The 24166-nt window shown below is 46.1% G+C and overlaps 1 long non-coding RNA gene across 1 annotated transcript in view; it reads right to left on the reverse strand.

Moving 5' to 3' along the window:
* Nucleotides 1–9388: 9388 nt before the first annotated feature.
* LOC141105809 (uncharacterized) overlaps nucleotides 9389–24166 on the reverse strand; it is a 44899-nt gene continuing 30121 nt past the window's right edge. Inside the window, exons 3-4 of the long non-coding RNA XR_012235655.1 lie at nucleotides 15086–15206; nucleotides 9389–9684 (exon numbers count right to left, since the gene is read on the reverse strand). This is a non-coding gene — a long non-coding RNA (uncharacterized lncRNA). The remainder of the gene's footprint in view (nucleotides 9685–15085; nucleotides 15207–24166) is intronic.

Below are 24166 nucleotides of genomic sequence, written 5' to 3' on the forward strand. Positions count from 1 at the left end.
CAGACCGTGAGACAGACAGGGTGCTGGGGACAGACAGAGTACTGGGGACAGACAGAGTACTGGGGACAGACAGGGTACTGGGGACAGACAAGGTACTGGGGAGTGGGGATAGACAGGGTAAAGACCATGACCATGAGACCATAGAAGACAGGGTAATGTACAGACAGCATTTAGTAGAGATGTGACATGTGAGTGTACAATACACTATACCTGCTCCTCGGTCCCCTATCCTTCTAAAGGCAGCATGAGAAGCTGGACACTGGACAGGTGAGTGATGTTTCTTCAAGCTCCCTGCAGGCTGCAGTGCAATCTGGGAGTTGTAGTCTCTGCACAGCACAGGCACCAGAGGGCCAAGTCTGTTCTGTGCTGTGAAAAACTACAACTCCCGCCGCCATGCACTAGGGGGGACAGGCTAAAAGGACGGCGCCGCGGCGGTGGAGCATGCTATTGGAGGATGCTGCAACCTGAGCCGACTGAGCCGAGAGCCGTCTGCGGAGCCTGGCTCAGAGTCATCAGCTCACACAGGCGGCGCCGGCGGCGGCGTCAGTCGTGCAGCGCTCAGCTCGCTCACCCCACACTGCCGGCTTGTCTGAATGTCCCATTCATCGTGTCAGAATGTCAGGCAAATTAGGCAGCCTCGGCCCGCGAGGCCCGTAAGGGGGCGAGGCCTAAGGCAATTGCCTAATTTGCCTAATTAAAGTGGCGCCTCTGTATCTGAGGCAAGAAGACTTCTAGGTGACACTGAAACCTATGCCAAATTAAAAAGGGATCCTACATTTGAGTACACTAAGGAGCTCAAAACGTATTTTTTACCTATACCTGGATGGAAGAATTGGTGGTCAAATCCTGGTGACAGACCGTGAGACAGACAGGGTACTGGGGACAGACCGTGAGACAGACAGGGTACTGGGGACAGACCGTGAGACAGACAGGGTACTGGGGACAGACCGTGAGACAGACAGGGTACTGGGGACAGACCGTGAGACAGACAGGGTACTGGGGACAGACCGTGAGACAGACAGGGTGCTGGGGACAGACCGTGAGACAGACTGGGGGCTGGGGACAGACCGTGAGACAGACTGGGGGCTGGGGACAGACCGTGAGACAGACAGGGTGCTGGGGACAGACCGTGAGACAGACGGGGTGCTGGGGACAGACCGTGAGACAGACGGGGTGCTGGGGACAGACCGTGAGACAGACGGGGTGCTGGGGACAGACCGTGAGACAGACGGGGTGCTGGGGACAGACCGTGAGACAGACGGGGTGCTGGGGACAGACCGTGAGACAGACGGGGTGCTGGGGACAGACGGTGAGATAGATGGGGTGCTGGGGACAGACCGTGAGACAGACGGGGTGCTGGGGACAGACCGTGAGACAGACAGGGTGCTGGGGACAGACCGTGAGACAGACAGGGTACTGGGGACAGACCGTGAGACAGACAGGGTACTGGGGACAGACCGTGAGACAGACAGGGTACTGGGGACAGACCGTGAGACAGACAGGGTACTTGGGACAGACCGTGAGACAGACAGGGTACTGGGGACAGACCGGGAGACAGACAGGGTGCTGGGGACAGACCGTGAGACAGACAAGGTGCTGGGGACAGACCGTGAGACAGACAGGGTGCTGGGGACAGACCGGGAGACAGACAGGGTGCTGGGGACAGACCGTGAGACAGACAGGGTGCTGGGGACAGACCGTGAGACAGACAGGGTGCTGGGGACAGACCGTGAGACAGACAGGGTACTGGGGACAGACCGTGAGACAGACAGGGTGCTGGGGACAGACCGTAAGACAGACTGGGGGCTGGGGACAGACCGTGAGACAGACTGGGGGCTGGGGACAGACCGTGAGACAGACAGGGTGCTGGGGACAGACCGTGAGACAGACGGGGTGCTGGGGACAGACCGTGAGACAGACGGGGTGCTGGGGACAGACCGCGAGACAGACGGGGTGCTGGGGACAGACCGTGAGACAGACGGGGTGCTGGGGACAGACGGTGAGATAGACGGGGTGCTGGGGACAGACCGTGAGACAGACGGGGTGCTGGGGACAGACCGTGAGACAGACGGGGTGCTGGGGACAGACCGTGAGACAAACAGGGTGCTGGGGACAGACCGTGAGACAGACAGGGTACTGGGGACAGACCGTGAGACAGACAGGGTACTGGGGACAGACTGGGAGACAGACAGGGTGCTGGGGACAGACCGTGAGACAGACAAGGTGCTGGGGACAGACCGTGAGACAGACAGGGTGCTGGGGACAGACCGTGAGACAGACAAGGTGCTGGGGACAGACCGTGAGACAGACAGGGTGCTGGGGACAGACCGGGAGACAGACCGGGTGCTGGGGACAGACCGGGAGACAGACCGGGTTCTGGGGACAGACCGTGAGTCAGACCGGGTGCTGGGGACAGACCGTGAGACAGACAGGGTGCTGGGGACAGACCGTGAGACAGACAGGGTGCTGGGGACAGACAGAGTACTGGGGACAGACAGAGTACTGGGGACAGACAGGGTACTGGGGACAGACAGGGTACTGGGGAGTGGGGATAGACAGGGTAAAGACCATGACCATGAGACCATAGAAGACAGGGTAATGTACAGACAGCATTTAGTAGAGATGTGACATGTGAGTGTACAATACACTATACCTGCTCCTCGGTCCCCTATCCTTCTAAAGGCAGCATGAGAAGCTGGACACTGGACAGGTGAGTGATGTTTCTTCAAGCTCCCTGCAGGCTGCAGTGCAATCTGGGAGTTGTAGTCTCTGCACAGCACAGGCACCAGAGGGCCAAGTCTGTTCTGTGCTGTGAAAAACTACAACTCCCGCCGCCATGCACTAGGGGGGACAGGCTAAAAGGACGGCGCCGCGGCGGTGGAGCATGCTATTGGAGGATGCTGCAGCCTGAGCCGACTGAGCCGAGAGCCGTCTGCGGAGCCTGGCTCAGAGTCATCAGCTCACACAGGCGGCGCCGGCGGCGGCGTCAGTCGTGCAGCGCTCGGCTCGCTCACCCCACACTGCCGGCTTGTCAGAATGTCCCATCCATCTTGTCAGAATGTCAGGCAAATTAGGCAGCCGTGGCCCGCGAGGCCCGTAAGGGGGCGAGGCCTAAGGCAATTGCCTAATTTGCTTAATTAAAGTACCGCCTCTGTATCTGAGGCAAGAAGACTTCTAGGTGACACTGAAACCTATGCCAAATTAAAAAGGGATCCTACATTTGAGTACACTAAGGAGCTCAAAACGTATTTTTTACCTATACCTGGATGGAAGAATTGGTGGTCAAATCCTGGTGATTTGGAATCATTGAGCTTTTTAGCCTTACACGCAAGTGGGGGCAAGTGGAGCTGGTGAGTGAGCCTTTCATTGGGAGCGGGCTCACCAAACACTCGGGTGTGCTGGAAGTTTGGAAAAGAAGATTTTGCACATTTGATTTTTGAGGACTTTTGGCACGAATTTTATATGAATTGTTTACTGTCATTGGATTACAATATACATATAATTTTTGATGTTATATACGCCACAGTATATACAGTAACTTCACGTCTTCATCCTTTATGTTTTTTGGGTAATATTGACACTGTATCACAATTTGTAAAGTTGTTCACTGGGTGTCCACTATATATATATATTTTTTTTCACATATGTATGCTGTATGATAAAGTACACTTTAATAGGTGTTCACTAGGCGAAGAAGTAGTCACTGTAAGGGTGAAAAAACATTTTTTTAGGAAGCGCCACTTTTTTATTCTTCACTTGTGATTCACATGTATTAGACACATTTTAGATAAAATATTTACATGGTATCAAAATACTTCTAGATGATACACTATCAAAAGAAGTCCTTACTAAAAACAAATATCTTTTTCTGTTTAACAGGCATGCCGCCACTCCACATTTCTACCATATACCGAAGGTGCACAAAAGCCTTTCAAACCCTCCAGGTAGACCCATAATAGCTGGGATTGACAGCCTCTCTAGCAACTTGGGGTGCTACATTGACCATTTTTTGCAAGATATAGTGGTCAGTCTGCCATCCTTTGTTAAAGATTCCGGCCATGTGCTGGAGATCCTGTCAAATTACAAATGGCTACCCAGCTATAGGTGGCTCTCCCTAGATGTAGCCTCATTATATACATCAATAAATCATATCTATGGTCTAAGAGCTATCAATCACTTTCTACTCAAGGATGATAGACTGAACCCTCGGCAGGCCAAATTTCTACTGGACTGTGTAGAATTCTCTCTTACACACAACTATTTTTCCTTTTTTAGGCGAACATTATTTGCAAACAAAAGGTACAGCTATGGGAGCCAGGTTTGCCCCTAGTTACGCGAATATTTTTATGGGATTTTGGGAAGAATACTTTATATGGAAAAACAATCCCTTTGGGGCAAACCTGGTCCTATATGCTAGATATATCGACGACATTCTGATCATCTGGGATGGGTCGGATCAAAGTCTCCAGAATTTCTTAGAGCACTGTAAAAATAATCCGTTTGGGATAGAATTTACCCATGTCCTAGACGAAAAATGTCTGGTCTTTTTAGATTTGGAGCTGCAGAGCGACCAAGATGGCGATATTTTTTCCAAAACTCATTTCAAACCCAGCGGGGGTAATTCATATTTACACGCCAAAAGTAACCACCATCCCAGGTGGATACAGAATGTCCCCTTTGGTCAATTTTGTCACCTTAGACGTACGTGTACCAAAAAAGAAGACTATTTAGAACAAAGTAAGCTTCTTATACAGAAGTTTAAAGAAAAAGGATACGAAGCCAACCATATAGAGTCAGCCTTTTCTAAGTACTTGGCTCTCTACGATGATCCACCAGGTGAAAATTCAAACAACAAGAAATCTCAATACCAGACCACTTCTGATATCCAACAGGCCTGTTTCTCTACCCAATATACCAATAAGGCGTTCGAAATTCAGAATATTATTAAAAAGAACTGGAATATTCTGAAGCATGACCCAGTATTGGGTAAGACACTCCCCGACCACCCTAATATTGTCTTCCGGAAACCCCGAGATCTTAGGAGCTTGGTAGCCCCAAGCAGGGTAAAGATATCTACCAACAAACCAACTAATAGTTGGACAACAATATTTGATCAAAAAGGGTGCTACAGGTGCGGCGTAAAGAATTGTGGCACATGCATGTACATGTGGCATAGAAAGAAAACTGTAGCAGGGTGAGATGGGAAAGTCCATAAAATTAAACAATTTATAAACTGTGGAACAGAGTATGTGATCTATGGCATTGTTTGTCCATGTGGGCGCCTGTATGTTGGTCGTACACAATGTCCAATGCGAGTCAGAATAGGAGAACATAAATGTGGCATTATAAATCTAAGAGACAATTACCCAGTCCCCCGACACTTCCTAGAGGCCCACCAAGGGGACCCTGCAGGCATGAAAGTATTCGGTATTGAGTCTATTGGAGGCGAGCTGGATACAGGAAGAAGACACCAGAGGCGATGTAAGAGAGAAGCCTTCTGGATCTTCACCCTTGGCAGCCTCGCCCCCGGAGGCCTAAACGAAGACCCAGAAATACACAAAATAGTATAATGATAGCATTAAGCTATTGTGGTGGGCTAATTTTATATCCATCCAATATATCTATTATTACTATTATTATCTATCATCCATTTACCACCAGGTTCCCTCGTATTATTTTATTTAGTGCTTTAGGTTAATATTTAATATTCAATAATGTATATCCTATTAGGTCTTGGATCAATTGTGAGATTTTAGTTCAAAGATCATACTAGTTTAATGCCCTTTTTGCAGGATAGCCCCTTACGAATATGTTAAATATGCATCGACCATAGGATTAGACCACAGCATGCATAGGTCTATACTTATGTATATACAATCAGTAGCTCTATCCAACTTTATTTTTATTTTAATTTTAATTCAATCTAATTTAATTCAATTTAATTTCATTTAATCTAATTCAATCTTATTTTATTTTATTTAATTTATTTCATTTCATTGAAAATTTAATTTAATTCATCTTAATTTATTATTTATTTTATATACCTATCTTACTAAGAAAGTATATTAAAATTAGTGTTCATACTCTCACTATAAACGATTATCATCATCATTATTATATTATCATCATCATTTTTTATTTTACTTTGTTGTTCATCATTATTTAATTAACTAATTTGTTATAACGATTCTGTTATCTCTTTCTTTGGGTCTATTCAATAGCCTCTGTATGTACAGGTAGGAGCATTCTAATTATAGCTACACCTGAAATAATGTGCAAAACTATTATATGTACTATATATATGTGGTTTTATCAAACCCTTTTAAGTTACATTGGTAGTGTACGTAGGGGCCGGTTCGGATAATATACGGGAGTCCAAGTACACATACCTCTGTATTTATACACAGACATTTTTATTATTGCATTTTTGTTACTGAACTTGAATCATTTAATTACATACATGTATATATATGCGTATATAAATGTATGTGTATATATATTTTTTAATATTAATTTTAGTGCATCTCTTGCTCATCTTCTAATACATGTGTCCACGAGTCTATACAGCTACGGATAAATTCCTATTTTCTAGTTACAGCCATGGAACCATTTCCCTGTTCCTTTCTTTATAATAGTCCTTTTTTACATCTTACTATCATCAATTTATATAATATTCGCTTAAGACTATTTATGCCTAGCATCCGGCAATTGATTATATCCCCCCTCTCCCCCCCCCTTCTTGTATTATTATCATATTTATTATTCCCCCTTTAGAGGCTCCACTGTGAATCAAGTGCCCCTCTTAATCCATCGCCTAGACGCTTTTGTCCGGCTTTGGCCTCTATCTTTATTTCTGGCAAAATGGAGGCTATAGTTTACTAAAGGGGCGCACGGGAAATGACGTCATGACCGCACTTCCGCCCCGTGGACCGCAACCTGGAAGCGGTGGAGCGGTGTGCGTTCCACTCAGCTCTACGGAGCATTGGGACATGTAACCAGTCAGAAACTGCCACCAATGGATACCGGAACAGCCACAGTCCCCACAGGGGCACTCTGCTTGAACAAAAGAGCCGCCATTTGCCCTGTACATTACAAGGTATGATGTTTGATTCTTGATTCTAGATTATAGATTTCTGATCTTTGTCCTCTGATGCCTGCAATCCAAAAGAGAGGGGAGGGGGGTTCCAAGCAATGTCAGATATGCCCTGGCTCACCTACATAGTAACATCTGCAGGACAATCTCAGCCGGCCTGCCATTGGATGCGTACACCTCTGAATATATGTATGGCTGCTGTATAAAATTAAAATTAAAATCAAAACTAAAACTAAAATTAAAACTAAAATTTAAATTTAAATCATAATAAAATTAAAATATAAATACACTATTGTCTTACAATAATGAAGCCAAGGCCCATCCTTCTCGTAGGACCGCCCACCAATTAAGGGAGGGGTTTCAGCACTAATCTGAAGAGTGCTTTTCAGATGGATACATGTATAAAGACTAACAAGAGACTTGCACAACTAAGGCTCTGATGAAGAAGGGACACCTTCGAAACGCGTTAGCCAGCAGCAGTCCGTACGTCCTCTTCCTAGGACCTGGAAAAACTGCAACCATTGGACCAATCGCTTCTGTGCCTGTATACAATGCAATTGTTTCTCCTACCTTTGTGAGTAGATTTTAATCTTGGTTTTAACTAATAAATTTATCAAGGATAATGCGCTAGGCTGGTGCACTCTCTCTCTCTTTTTTAACAGTACATGAGCCTGTTGGACATAAACAAAAACCCCCAGTGAATAGGTGGTCAGTTATATATGCATATAGTGATGGTAATAATCGCCAGAGAATCAATTTTACCTGTACAGCAATTAAACACAGCAGCATCCCGGTAAGTCTGTATGAACAGATAACTAGCTATCCTATTTAAAGCCCCCCACCTGATTGGCCACTAACAATTTGCCAATCAGGAGCAGACAGAGAGCGGCCCGTGTGCCTGCGCACTGACAACCGCATACAGCCTACAATTCCCATAAGGCCTGGCGCCTGATAGATGCGTCAGAGGACGGCGGTCTCCAACGCGATTGAACAGGGGCGTGGCTGGGCTGTGGGTCAACCCGAGGGGCACAAAGAGCCCAAAAGCCAGGGGGGAGAAATCGTAAGGAGGCAGATGAAGAAGGCGGAGGGTAAGGGGCGGAGACAGGCCGAGAGGCGGGCTGGCTATCAATGTAAACCAGCCCTTGGGTGTCCATACAGCCACGGGCTGTGACTGGGCAAACCAACCCACAACATCAGGGAAGCCAGAAGCCCCAGAAGGACAGGAGCAGGTGGAAAGATGACAATGAGATGGCAAGGGCAGGAAGAAGGGAGGGGGAGAACCGGACAATTAAATGCCTGGCGTGCTCCAGGAACCAGGCAGTTCAATCAGTTACACAGTCGCCGAGCGGTAAAACGCACAGTGCTTAAAGTCAAAACGTAATACACATTGATGTTTTACCACTTCAGCCCCGGAAGGATTTACCCCCTTCCTGACCAGCGCACTTTTTACAATTTGGCACTGCGTCGCTTTAACTGCTAATTGCGCGGTCATGCAATGCTGTACCCAAACTAAATTTGCATTCTTTTGTTCCCACAAATAGATCTTTCTTTTGATGGTATTTGATCACCCCTGCCGTTTTTATTGTGTTTTATTTCATTGTCATCTTTCCACTTGCCCCTGTCCTTCTGGGGCTTCTGGCTTCCCTGATGTTGTGGGTTGGTTTGCCCAGTCACAGCCCGTGGCTGTATGGACACCCAAGGGCTGGTTTACATTGATAGTCAGCCCACTCCTTGGCCTGTCTCCGCCCCTTACCCTCCGCCTTCTTCATCTGCCTCCTTACGATCTCTCCCCCCCTGGTATGGGCTCTTCCCGCCCCTCGGGTTGACTCACAGCCCAGCCACGCCCCTACTCGTTCGCGTTGGAGACCACCGCCCTCTGATGCGTCTATCAGGTGCCAGGCCTTATGGGAATTGCAGGCTGTATGCGGTTGTCAGTGCGCAGGCACACGGGCCGCTCTCTGTCCGCACCTGATTGGCAAATTGTTAGTGGCCAATCAGGTGGGGGACTTTAAATAGGATAGCTAGTTATCCGTTCATACAGACTTACCGGGACGCTGCTGTGTTTAATTGCTGTAAACTGTAATTTTAACTTTTTGTAATAAATTAATCATTTTTATGATACTGTATTGTTGTATTTCTGGCACCGTTATAATCCCTTACACTCACCCCTTCATTTTTGTTTAATATCATTGCTGGGATGAGGTGCCTTATCTATTCAGAGACACACACACCACCAATCTCTTTTTCCTTCTCAAATATTATATATTTTACTACAGGAAAAGAAATACTCTTTCATCATTAAATACAGATTTTTGTCAATAAATATTTCATGTGAATATTACGAACACTAAGGAAATTTGAATTCGTACATGCAGAAAAATAGATATTTGATATTCCTCTAGATTCATTCTAAAACCAAAGTGACATTTCTAAAGGACAAGAGATTCTGGGACAAACCCTCAAAGTCCCCAGCCATGAAATAGGGAGCATTGATGACAATTTCGATTTGACGGAGAGGATCAGGAATTGTGTTACACAGAGAGTCCCCAGGTCTCTTGGGGTGACATCATCGGCTTTTATTTCAAGGTGTCCTGTCAAAAAGAAGAAAAGGTGAACGTCAAGAAATGGATTAGAGCCTTATAAATGTAGCATTTATCATTTATTTTGGATTGGAATTCATGCTCATGGCACTCCGCATGTAGATTAGGGGGCCGGACACATGGATTAGGGTGGTGGTGTCTCTGCGCCCTGCATTACAGGCCGCCACTGCACATGAATGTATTATGCACTCAAAAAGGTACATGAACAAGCATACATCTAGCATATATACATTGAATTTACTAACAAGGGAGATGTGTACACACCAGTGTCTTAACACACACCACCTAAGCCTTGGCATTCCTTAAATATAAATGTGATTTTATCAAATGTTTTTGGGTCTATTCAGTCATTTTATTTCTATGTCCATAGGTTGTGAAATATTAGCAATGTTTTTGGCATCATTACGCTGTGTGCCTAAGCTATGTGATGATGGTGAGCCCACAGGTGCGCCGCTAACAACCCTTGGATCACAAGAATGGTTTGGATGATTTGGAGCCCGGAGGGTGGGGTGGGGGGTGCCATTGTTTGGAAGAGATTATATGATGTTGAGCCCACGGGTGTGCGTTCAAGGCCTGGGATCACAGGAAGGAGTTTGATGATGTTTAGCCCACAGGGGTGCCATTGAGAACTTGGGATTGGAGAAGGAGGTTGATACCAAGTGGTGTGCCGTTTACAGTCTGCTTTCACAGGAAGGAATTAAATAATGTTGAGCCCACCTGAGTGAGCTGGTGGCCTGGGATCACAGGAAGGAGGGTTAATGATGTTAAGCCCACAGGGATGCCATTGAGAGCCTGGGATCACAGAAAGGGAGTGGATAAAGTTGATCTCAGGGGGTGCGCCAATGACAGCCTGGGATCACAGGAAGGGGTTGGATGATGTTGAGCCCACAAGGTGTGGCATTGGCAGCCTGGGTTTACAGAGAGGGGTTGGATGATGTTGATCTCCGTGTGTATCACTGACAGCCTGAGATAACAGGAAAAGGTTGGATGATGTTGAGCCTATGGATTGTGTCATTGACAGCCTTGGATCTCAGGAAGGGTTTGGATGATGTTGAAACCACAGAGTGTGTCACTGACTGCTTTTGTTTACCAGAAGGTTTTGAATGATGTTGAACCCAGGAGGTTTGCAGTCGACAGCCTGAGATTATAGGTAGAGGGTGGATGATGCCTAGCTGGGTGTGTCATTGACAACCTGGGCTCACAGAAAGTGGAGTGGCCAGGACTGGATTGAGTGAAATTTGTATTAATAAAAAATATAAGCAGATAAAACTTCACTTTATCCCTTCCAAAATGTTTGGGCTACCTTAACGCAATGTGACTTTAGGCACAATATATTTTTGTATTGAAGGTTAGGGATAGGGGACAGTTGAGGGGGAAAGCACGGTAAATGCTTGGCATGTCATATATATAGCAGAGTGGATAATAGCAGTTGAATCGGGACTTGTTAATAGAGGAGAAGCCTCCTATATTATCCTGGTGGCCCAGATCTATACTATCAGGATCTCCATTGTCAATATAATGTAGCCCAGTTGCCTGGATGAGAATGGAGAGTGAAACATTGGCTGCAGCTGCTCTCTGTAGCTGCTGCTCTGTGGTGCTGAACTGGTTAACAGCTATATCAGCAAGGGGAGAGAGCTGCTAAGCAGGAAGAGTTCAATAGCCCTAGTCAGGCAGCACTGCATTGTAGGAACTGTAGTCCAGAGTAGAGATACTCTACTGTAATCAAGAGCTTTGAACTGCATTTCCCACAGGAAGATTGCCAGGAGGAGGGAAAAGAGCTGCATTTTCTCAAGCTGAACAGGACACAGCTTTCTATTGCCATGAGGGAATTTGGAGAGTGAATATTGCTGTCCGGGGTGCACTATTGCTGCTGCATATTGCAGGCCTGAGTAGAATCAGGAGTTTTGAGATCAGGTGTGCTGACAGCCAGAGTTACCTGGGTGCAGAGCAGAGAGTGGACTAATCAATGTGTGGGATCAGATGGTGAGCTGTGAGCTGGACCAGGAACGAACTCGTATCTCGTTCCTGGTCCCATCCTTGCTTGCAGCGGTGCCTGCATTTAACCTACTATTATTTTATACCTGCGGATTCTTATATTTGTGATCTATTAATAAACTGGACATACTTCACGACGGAAGCCCCTGTTTTCTTTCTTTTGGTCACGATGGAGAGTTAAACAGATAAATGGTGGGAAGTAGTGGAGGAGCCCGGTTTCTTTGGAACGCACAGCTGATATTCTAAACCACTGGAGGGATCGCACAGAGCAGAGGAACGACAGCAGGATCTGATCGAAAATAACCACCCCAAGCCATCCACTCTGTCGCTCGGTACCCCTGTGGGGGTGATTGTCTCTGGTGAGTGGGGGAGCACGGGGGGCGAGCACTTCGAGTCACCATTTGAAATGAACACAGAAGTCACTGCTTAATGTTCCTGAGATTGAAGAACTGCACATTTATTGAACTTTGCTCCTCATACTGTTTGGCTAGAGAAACTCTTTGGTTCTTTATTCAGATCATTATGTTTTAAGAGCCTTACCAATATCTGCTGATACATATACAAGGCTGGATAATTTTATGTCTGATTTTATGGTATTTGTAATTTACTGCAATCTCACTATATAGTAGCACAGAGGTTAAAATACTGACATATTAATTAATATCCCTGGGAGCCATATACTTGCTCTGGTACCGACACTTAATATCTAATATATTTGTCTCACTGAAAATGACATTGGTCCCTTAGGGGGCGCCATACTGTCACAAACCGTTAGAACTCTGGGGTTAATATCTTTTATATATTTTTACAAATTTACTCTCAACTTTTACACATGTATTTATATAATTGTGAACACACTAGGCACTTTATTTCACTGGTTTAATACACTAAGATTGTTTAACCTTAAGGAGTTTCACCTATCCTTTGGGATTTTTTACACATATGGCTATTTTTTCTTTTTAGATCACAATCAGTTGCACAGTTGTTTTTAGTTTTTTAGTCTTTATTTATATACCTCACTGAACACAGTTTGTGCTATATGGATTTTATACCCACAATTAATTAATTAATGTGAAATAGGGCAGCGCCATTTCTTTTCCCAAATTATCTACAATAGGGGGTCTTGGTTAAAGGGCCCCCACTGCTAATCCTTTGTGTATGTAGAGGAACCAGACGCCAAAATTGATACTTAATTTCCAGCTCCATCCAAAACTTTTTTTTTTTAAGTTAAGAGTAGGGAAGGGTTAGAACCTCTGCCAGGTTTTTATTGTATTCTTTGTACCCACTTCTGATAATTTTTCCTACTTCCTGTCTATCTCACAAAGATTGGAAAGAACAGGAAATGAAAATCCCTCCACTTCATGCCTCTTGGAAAAGTGTTAGACAGGAAGTGAAGAGAAATCCCTCCAGTGGGGACGCACTTGGGCTTGAAAGTAAATATGTTATTGCAGAAAAATGTAATTGTTGACCTATTTCTGAAAATGCTAATTGCCTGGCAGTATGCCAACTGGCATTAATTCTTTCTAATCCCAAAACCTAGAATGAACATGAAGGTCTGAAATTTTGGAGTGAAGTTAGGAGTCGTCATTTGCATACTTGCTCCAGGGCAGAAACTCAAAGTAATAAAGGTAGGGGATCAGCATGAAAGCCAGGCAACCATAATTTCCAGAATGAAAGGTCATCCAATGGTTTCTCCTATGACAAATTTCTTTAATTTAAAGAGGAGGGCCAGTCAAAAAAAAAAAAAAATTAAAAGTCAGCTACAAATACTGCAGCTGATGACTTTTAATTGGACACATACCTGTCCCAGGGTCCAGCGATGCGGGGGATCGAACCCCCGCTCGTCTCCCCCTCGGTTCAGCGGCGCCGGCATTGCAACTGTGGGCGTCGGGCTGTGGCTTCACAGCCTGGCACCCACTGCGCATGCGCAAGCGCCGCCGCACGCCGTGATTGGCCGCTCAGTCACCTGAGACCTGTTATGGGTCCCAGATGATTGACAGGAGGGAGGGAGCAGAGCTGAGCCCTTCCTGTGCCAAGACGGAAGTGATGTCACCAGCCTAGGCACTGAAAGAGGCAGACTACGAGGGACCCCCTAGCAACAGGCATTTAGAGGTGAGTAAAAAAAAAAATATCCAAATTTTTTTTGTATTTTTTTTAGAATTTTTCATGTAGTTTTTTTTTTTTTGGGTGGAACCCCACTTTAACTATAAAAGTGCAATTTCCAGAACTATAGGTACTCTGGAGTGCAGTACAATAAATCCACCAGCAGACGACAGTATGCTAGCAGTCATTTTTCACTGACATAGCACAATAAAGCCTCATTAAAAGAGGTTATTCACATGTATCATTCCATAACATATCCCCAAAATAAGAGGCTAATTCCTCATTTCAGGAGCCATACAAATCATTCCTTGATGCCCTATAGGCCAGATCCACATCCAGAATTGTATAGTGCAAATATAGCCTGATAGTAGCCTCCCTGGCGGTTTTCCCGAGTGTGGCTCGAGGTTAAAATTCAGGACCATTAGCGGTAACCCCGAGCCACACTCGGGATTACATCGCAGGATCCTGGTGTGGCTTTACTTACCTTGTCCCCGGGATCCTGCAATGTCTCCCGCTGTGTCTGCGGGCTCCGTCCTCCTCCGAAGCCTCTCCGTGCCAGGCTCCGTTCCCTGCGAGTGGCGCGACGCACGGGGGCGGAGCCTGGCGGCAAATTCAAAAAATTGTAAAAACATAACACATACAGTACTGTAATCTTACAGATTACAGTACTGTATGAAATTATTTCACATCCCTTTTGTCCCCAGTGCTTTGTCCTATGCCCTGCATGCAGTTTTATGTTATATATACTGTTCTTTCTGCCTGGAAACTGGAGATTGTCCATAGCAACCAAAAAGTGTCCCTTTACATCAAAAGTGGCTTTAGAGCAGCTAGAAAACAGCGATAGTAAATTAGAACACTTGCAGGATTGAGCGATAGTGAATCGTGGGGAAATTTATTTTATTATTATTATTTTTTTTTTATTATTATTTATTTTTATTTATTATATTATAATTTATGTTTTTGTGTTTCAAACTTTATCATACCCGGGATATCTACTAGACTCTTGTTTGGACAGATTTAAGTGTGTTATTGTTAAGAATTACAGACCTACAATATAAAACGCCAAATTTCCATGCAAAATAATTGTACCGCTTTCAGCACCTAAAATCCGAAATAATCATACCGCCAGGGAGGTTAAAGAGCCATTTATCCCAAACTGCATACCTGCAACCTTGAAATGAGAAATATTCATTTCATTTTTGGGATATGTGATGGAATCAGACATGAATACATAAGACACAGAGATTAAACAATTCTCAGAGCAGACATGCATGTCATATACTGGGGGAGTCACCGTTATCTTGTCTTCCGGGGAGCTCTCACTGCCTTGTGCGCTGCAGAAGCTGCTGCTATTGGATGAGGAGCAGGAAGGCATTGGCTTTCGGCAGAACTCCAAAGTCTGGCTTGACAAATTTCTTACATATGGAGAGAAACAAATGAATCAAGGATTAATAATTTCCCGCTTGTTTGTGTTGCTTACATACATTATATAATAACAGGGTCACTCCAAATTGATGTTTTAGTTACAGGTGGAGCCTGGTGGGCTAAGTCAGTCCCTGGCTTCTTCTAGGTTAGGGATACTTCAACAGTAAGATCTCCTGGCCATAATTCCTAGATTTGCACACGTCTACCTGAGAATTTTCGGTGCTCCTGCTGTTACATTACCCATGATATAAATAAAATAAAGCAGGCTAGGTGGAAACCCCTTATAAAGGGTACAACAGGTCAGAAGACCCAAGAACTGGGTAAGGATGGTGGGAACCCCTCAAAATGAACACAGCAGCTGTACATGTAGTGTAGGTGGTAGATGCTCTCTCCATGTGCCCTTCCTCGTTGGGTGCCAAGTGTGGGTCACATGAGAGGCCTACCCCAGGGTGAGTTCTTCTGGGCTGCGCCAGGGATCTCCCTCGCTACTAGAGGCCATTGCACCTATAACAGGTACACACTATCGACAGGCTCAAGTAAAACGTCTGTTACCCTAGATAACCACTTGTGTCTTCTCACTACTCCACTTAACACCAATGTCTTTGTACCCCAGTGTGATAAGACACACTTGATAAACGGTTACTTGCATTACATCCCTCAGCATTTCAGTAAGTTCAGACCAGGCAAGGACAACGTTTCAATACTTTACTTAAGAAAAGAGCAAAATGAACATTCCAAAGTATAACATACAAGAACAGGATTTTCCCTACCTCCCTACTCACAACCACAGGTTTGTGCTACCCTGGCATACCTGCAAAGGTTAAGTCCAACAAAGTCCTTTAGAGACACTCTTATGCAGATTTAAGTCCTTCAAAGGCATACTCCAATGCTGGTGTCTTTGAGGTTAACCCCAGGTTTTGATGCCCTTACATCCCAATAGTGATAGATGACCTCCTTCTGCTCCTCGCGGGTATCATTCCGTGTCTATCTCTCTTGGATTCTCCACAGGAAAAAAACAAACCCTCCCCAACTACCACTATGGGGGGGGGGGGGTCTCTCTCGGGGGCTAAACTCTCATACCAGACCACTGTCCCATATTTATATATCACCGGATTAGTGCACCTGACCCAGAGAAGAACCCGTCAAAGAACCGGGAAAGGAATTAACTCATACCCTCCCAGTCGGGACAGCACCTATTTGGCTATTTCAACCTGCTTACATATACTGTAGATCCTAGAATTCAGTGCAGGTATGGTCAAAGCCACCCATAATATGCACAACAGGTGTGCGTACCTGGGAACAAAGGGATTGTGGGAGCCCCTCATGATGGGCACAGCATGTGTACAAACCCAGGAACTCAGCACACAGATCTCACTGATAGCATCCCTGGGAGGTAGAAGAGCGTAGAGGGGGTTCAATTATTGGGCACCCACCAACATCGGTTTTGAGTGGACTAATAAACCAATCACAAACCATTCACATCACTGCCTACCCCAGAGGAAGTTACAATCTAAGGTTCCTTTATTCATTAATACAATCATATTTATAAAAAAGGCCAATTTGGAACCCAGTTAATCTTACTAGTATTTATTTGGGCTCTGAAAGGAGACTATAAGACCTAAAGAAGTAAACACAAGGAGGACATGTAATCTTCATACAGATAGTGTCCCTGGTAGGAACTGAGATCACAACCCCAGTGCTGCACAGCTGCACAAATCCTCTATAAGAGGAGTATATGGAAAGCAGGGTAAATTTGTAATCATTTCTGTTGTAATCAGGGTCGCTGATAGGAGGTAGAACCGACCCACCTGTACCATGCCCGGGCCCCATCAATTTAGCATGGGGCCTGGAGGCAGAGAAGAGCCTCCTTAAATACCTTTGGGGATGGGAGCAGCCTTGTCAGACAGGCTGTATGGGGCCCCAAGATTTCAAATGTTTGTCCTGTCTGTATTAATGAGGAAGGAATGTACTTGTCAAAGATCAGTCTGAAAATCAGACCCATATATGATGGCTGACATCTTCATCTTGCAATTAAATGTCACATTTAGGCAGGGCACTATGGTTCTGGCAAGGTTGCTTCCAGCACAAATTGGGGTACTCCTTAGCTAGGGGACCAAGAGTTTGGAATCCAGGAATAGAAAATCTAAGAACAAACGAATAAGCCTGGACGGCAGAATTCAGGTACAACACCTTTATTCGATTAAAATCCAACGTACAGCAGTCAATCCATACGGTACAAAAAAGGGGGATGCAAGCAGCTTACATGTTTCACACTTGCCTTCCAGGCTTATTCGTTTGTTCTCTGATCCCAGCAGAGCCTGCACCAGAGTGCCTATCAATGGTGTGTATCATTTGGAACCTGTGCTTTGAGAGCGGTTTTTCTTTTTCTTCTCTCTGATACTCGAATAGAAAATCTAATGAGAGCACCAGACCAAGGGACTAAGAGTCCAAAAATCTTAATATTGGTGTGAATTCATAACAAGGAGACATAAAACAGCCAACACGTTTTGGAGATCAAAACTCCCCTTCTTCAGGGCTCAAATATTGAATGTGGGTAACAGGACTCAAAAAATGGAACAATCACCAAGATTAATTATTTGAATTTGTCCAGGGTCAGCGTAGCAGCTGCATGTGTATTCATTTTGGTGACTATGCTGTTTTTTGAGTCCTTCTAACCACATACAGTATTTGGGCCCTGAAGGAGGAAATCTCTGAATTTCCGAAACTCGTTGTCATGACTCTGCAGTAATACTTTCATGCCCTGTCTGTCTCTTACCTGGTCTGTGTATCTGCCTTAGGGCTTGCACTCTCACACCTGCATGGTTAAGTGATCTTCCCTCAGTGTGACTCCACCCTAGCCTCAACTGGATCCACTATCTAACTCCGTGTTCTCCAAGCCTGCCTTGCCGAGAAATATTGTGTGTTTGGTTTCCTGTTTTCTGCTTGCTGTGTGCTCTATGTCTGTCTCTGTTACCAATCTTGGCTTGTTCTTTGACTATCCCTGCCTGCTTGTTACCCTGACCTTTGGCGTGTTCTCTTTCTATCCTTGCCTGCTAGTTTTCCCAACCTTTGGCTCATCTCCTGACTATCCCTTGTTGTCCTGGGCTGCTGCTTCCTCTCTATTCTCCTGTAGCCTACTGTGAGCATGAGATGGGAGACCCTGGGGGCCGCGACCTAGAGCCAGTTGCAGCTCAGTCCATCCTCACAACTAGAGGCTCTGGTGAACACCCGCTGGCTCCTAGACTCTGCACCCTGGGGAATCGTATGCTCCAGCTCCCTGTGGGATCTGTGTTGGTGCTTCAGTGGACCTGCCTTCCTGAAACACCCAGAGTTTCATCCGCAGCAGTCAGCCGTAGGATCCACTACCTTAGCGGTGCACTCCTGACTCCAACGGTGTGCATCTGTCACCTGGACTCAGGTGACCTGACACTCGTAGATTTAGATTTCATCTTCTTCTGAATACCAGTAACATTCAAATTTTCCCAGAGTTCAACTTCAATTTTATTTTAAGGTCACAGTCGCCCCTAAAAACATGGTACCCTCCTCCGATGCCAAGATGCACCTTTTCTCCTCCGAGACACTTTCTATAGCAATGCTGCTAATTCTACATCCCCGTGAGAGCGCGTCACGAGAACGCTGAGGGCTCCTCAAAGACATAGAGAAGGTCTGAAAGAAAGAAAAATTATAAAGTGCTAATATTTTGAGTGGAGGAGAAGGTTTTTGGGATCACTGTAAAATAAATTTTTTGTCATACAGCACACCAACCAGCAGGACTGCATTCTAGGCAGCTTATTGATGAACATGTATGAAGTGCATACCAATAAATTGCATCACAATAAAGTATATATATTCAAATCAAACACAAGTGATAAATTGTAGATAGATGTAAGGGTACTCTCTATCCATGCAAATGAGAATAAAAAAAACAGGAATTGAATTAATGAAGAGCACAGTTCCAGTAGTGAAAATATGTCCTCATAGAAGATCTCTTAATAACATCGGTCTCTCAGAACTCTCACCTTAATAGGTGTTAAAACAAGCATCGCTAGTTGGCTCCCCAGATGAAGTCACGAGTCGTAACGTGTAGGGAGTGGCCGAGAGCAGACGTAAACCGGAAGTCACGTGAGAAGGCGCTCTAGACGCTGTTCCATCTGTATTTTGCCTATATTTAATTGTTTTTATGTAAGAGTCCACCCTGAAGCCCTCAATAAATGTATTATTATTTCACCTTAATATACTACACCATTGGAGGTTTTCTTTTTTCCTCTCTTTACCACTGAGTCATTTGTGCCCCGGTGGAGCACACTTTAACAGGCAGGTGAGCTATATTGGGAGCAGAGAGGAGATTGCTAAAGCCGTGGTGAATGGATGAGGACTATCTGGGCTTTATTCTGACGCTGTACACAGATTCACAATACGATGCCAACTAGCGATGCTTGTTTTAACACCTATTAAGGTGGGAGTTCTGAGAGACCGATGTTATTAAGAGATCTTCTATGAGGACATCTATGAACTTGTGCCAGCTTATTTATTTTTTCACTTAGACACTTTATGCAGTTTTCACTACTTGAACTGTGCTCTTCATTAATTCAATTCCTGTTTTTTTTTTAATTCTCATTTGCACGGATAGAGAGAGTACCCTTACATCTATCTACAATTTATCACTTGTGTTTGATTTGAATATATATACTTTATTGTGATGCAATTTATTGGTATGCACTTCATACACGTTTAAGCAACTTTACCATGTGTGAATAGATTTGATTGCGCGAGATCACTCTTATTTATTATTACCTATTGGTGTAGTGTGAACACTTTTAGATTTTGCTGCTATGTTTATAGATATCATCACACATTTTTCACTTTGTGGACATTTACTGCATTTACTCAGAAGTAGTGCGAATGACACTTTCACTTTTATTGATGAACATGTGCTCACGCTTAGTTGTATTAGGTGTTTGCCCTAATGGATGACTTGGATGCCCTGAAGAAGTGAGGTGCACTCTAGGACCCCTAACGTGCAGTGGCACAGTTTATCTTGAAGATTTAAAGTAGTTGTAAACCTCAGACATGAAATATGAACAAAGCATATCCCTCTGTAGCGCGTACTTGTCTCAATTCAGAGCACTAAGTATCATTTTTACCTGCTGCTTCATTCCTCTGCTATCAGCATGAGTCACTTCTGACAGCCTCAGCTATGTTCCTGTGAGCTGTGTGATGGGAGTGTGTCCCTTCCCTTCCAGTCAGCTCTGACAGCTCTCCGCATTTATGTAACTTCAGCTCCCCGCCCCCTGCTTTTCAGAGCTGAGAAATCCTATGTAAATTCTGCACTTTGAGTGGATGTAGAGGAAAGATGACTGTACATAAACAGGTACAACTTATGTAGAAGGATTTGTTTCATCTCTGTGTATCACCTGAGGCCAGTCACCTCACTGGGTATATGTAAGAGTTTACAACCACTTTAAGTAAGGAAAAAATACAAAATGTAATAATTTTGTCCTCTGAAGTCTTCTATTTTGCACTCCTGCAATTCAACCAAAATAAAGGACACTTTCTATAATTTTATCATTATAAAATAAAAATAAAAAATTAAAAAATAACAGGCTGAGTCCAACTATCACCAAATGAAATGGTTGCATCACCTTCTTCCTTTTGTATTTACCTAATGAAAGAAAAAATCTATACAATTTTTTTTAGCCTATATGTTGAAATGAAGCATGTCTTATGCCGCGTACACACGACTGGACTTTACGGCAGACTTTGTCCGGCGGACTTTGACGGACTTTCTGAATGAACGGACTTGCCTACACACGATCAACCAAAGTCCGACGGATTTGTACGTGATGACGTACGACTGGACTATAACAAGGAAGTTCATAGCCAGTTGCCAATAGCTGCCCTAGCCTCAGTTTTTGTCCGTCGGACTAGCATACAGACGAGCGGACTTTTCGACCGGACTCGAGTCCGTCGGACAGATTTGAAACATGTTTTAAATCTAATGCCGCGTACACACGGTCGGACTTTCTATCCTACTTGGTCCGGCACACTTTCCGACGGACTTTGTCCGCCAGGTGCGCCGGACTTTAAAACGGACGGACTTGCCCGGACTTTCCGGCGGGCTAAGTCCGCCCGTCTTTCCGACGGACTTTCGCCGGAGTTCCGGCGGACTTTGAGAATGAACGGACTTGCCCACACACGGACAAGTCCGTTCATTTTGAACGTGACTCAGGTGCGACGGGACTAGAAAAGGATGTCAATCTTGCCGCTTTTATCGGCGAGATTGACACCTTGCGAGCCCCGTCGCGGGGCATGCCAGGCCCTTAGGTCTGGTATGGATTATAAAGGGAACCCCCTACGCCGAAAAAACGGCGTGGGGTCCCCCCTAAAATCCATACCAGACCCCGATCCGAGCACGCAGCCTGGCCGGTCAGGAAAGGGGGTGGGGACGAGCGAGCGCCCCCCCCCCCCCTCCTGAACCGTACCAGGCCGCATGCCCTCAACATGGGGGGTGGGTGCTTTGGGGGAGGGGGGCGCCCTGCGGGGCCCCCCCACCCCAAAGCACCTTGTCCCCATGTTGATGAGGACAAGGGCCTCTTCCCGACAACCCTGGCCGTTGGTTGTCGGGGTCTGCGGGCGGGGGCTTATCGGAATCTGGGAGCCCCCTTTAATAAGGGGGCCCCCAGATCCCGGCCCCCCACCCTATGTGAATGAGTATGGGGTACATGGTACCCCTACCCATTCACCTAGGGAAAAAGTGTAAGTAATAAAACACACTACACAGGTTTTTAAAATATTTTATTAAACAGCTCCGGGGGGGGGGATCTTCCTCCGGCTTCGGGGGTCTTCTTCCGGCTTCGGGGGTCCCTCCGCTTCATCTTCTCCCGGCGTCCGGTTGGTTCTTCTCCGCTCTCTTCTCCCGGTTTTCCTGTTCTTCGGCCGGCTCCTCTGCTGTCTTCAAGTAGCTCTCTTGCCAGCAGAGGTCCGGACTTCTGGGCTTCTGGGCTTCTCTTCCCCAGATGTTGACACGACGCTCTCTCCTGCTGGACTGCTCTCCGAGGGCTGCGTTGTGACTTATATAGGCGGAGACCCCGCCCCCTTTTGATGTCACAGTCCCTGGGCATGCTGGGACTGTGACGTTTTAGGGGGCGTGGTCACTGGGTGATGTTGACCACGCCCCCTAAAACGTCACAGTCCCAGCATGCCCAGGGACTGTGACATCAAAAGGGGGCGGGGTCTCCGCCTATATAAGTCACAACGCAGCCCTCGGAGAGCAGTCCAGCAGGAGAGATCATCGTGTCAACATCTGGGGAAGAGAAGCCCAGAAGCCCAGAAGTCCGGACCTCTGCTGGCAAGAGAGCTACTTGAAGACAGCAGAGGAGCCGGCCGAAGAACAGGAACACCGGGAGAAGAGAGCGGAGAAGAACCAACCGGACGCCGGGAGAAGATGAAGCGGAGGGACCCCCGAAGCCGGAAGAAGACCCCCGAAGCCGGAGGAAGATCCCCCCCCCCCGGAGCTGTTTAATAAAATATTTTAAAAACCTGCGTAGTGTGTTTTATTACTTACACTTTTTCCCTAGGTGAATGGGTAGGGGTACCATGTACCCCATACTCATTCACATAGGGTGGGGGGCCGGGATCTGGGGGCCCCCTTATTAAAGGGGGCTCCCAGATTCCGATAAGCCCCCGCCCGCAGACCCCGACAACCAACGGCCAGGGTTGTCGGGAAGAGGCCCTTGTCCTCATCAACATGGGGACAAGGTGCTTTGGGGGGGGGGCCCCGCAGGGCGCCCCCCTCCCCCAAAGCACCCACCCCCCATGTTGAGGGCATGCGGCCTGGTACGGTTCAGGAGGGGGGGGGGCGCTCGCTCGTCCCCACCCCCTTTCCTGACCGGCCAGGCTGCGTGCTCGGATCGGGGTCTGGTATGGATTTTAGGGGGGACCCCACGCCGTTTTTTCGGCGTAGGGGGTTCCCTTTATAATCCATACCAGACCTAAGGGCCTGGCATGCACCGCGCTCACCGCAATAGGAAAATTTGTTTTTCCTATTGCAGAGAGCGCGAGATGCAATACCCTGCCCTCGCGTCGTATCTGGTCCGTCGGACCAGCACACACACGAGCGGGCTTTCCGTCGGACCAGCACACACACGAGCGGACTTTCCGCCCGAAACTGAGTCCTACGGAAAGATTTAAAACTTGTTTCAAATCTAGGTCCGGCGGGCTTTTGGGAAGAAGTCCGCCGGAAAAGTCCGCCGCCGCCCACACACGGGCGGATTGTCCGGCACACTCTGGTCCGCCGGACCAAGTATGCCGGAAAGTCCGACCGTGTGTACGCGGCATAAGTCCGTCAAACTTTTGAGAAAAAAAAGTCAGCTGGAGCCCACACATGATCGAATTGTCCGACGGACTCCGGTATGCCGGACCAAGTATGCCGGAAAGTCCCCTCAGTGTGTACGCGGCATAAGGCTATAACATGTGGTTCCATTCAGGAAACTAGTCATTACCAGCAATGCCATTCCATTTTAGGGGAACCTGTCAATATAGGGACAGATACATATGTAGAATACTGAGCCCTCATTCACAATTAGCATGAGCACAGACTTTTTTTATGCATTGGTAATGAAAAATTTTATTCAAATACATACCGTAATTTTCTTTTCCTGACAAGCTCCGTGGCAGCACAGCTGGGTATAGGCTCCGCCCCCAAGCCTCCAGGACTTAACTCATATAAATTTGAGCCCACCTACAGCCTATGCATTCTGTAACTAGTCCTACAAAGCTGGGTGGGATCTGTGCTGCCATGGAGATCGTCAGGAAAGGAAAATTACGGTAAGTATTTGAATTCAATTTTCAGTTTTCCTGATGGCTCCATGTCAGCACAGCTGGGAACTAACTAACCAAAACAGGGGAGGGATAATTCTACACACTCAATTCTGACTAAAAAAACAGAAGC

The sequence above is a fragment of the Aquarana catesbeiana genome, linkage group LG08 (assembly GCF_042186555.1).
Source record: "Aquarana catesbeiana isolate 2022-GZ linkage group LG08, ASM4218655v1, whole genome shotgun sequence".
In the NCBI taxonomy this organism is placed as follows: Eukaryota; Metazoa; Chordata; class Amphibia; order Anura; family Ranidae; genus Aquarana; species Aquarana catesbeiana.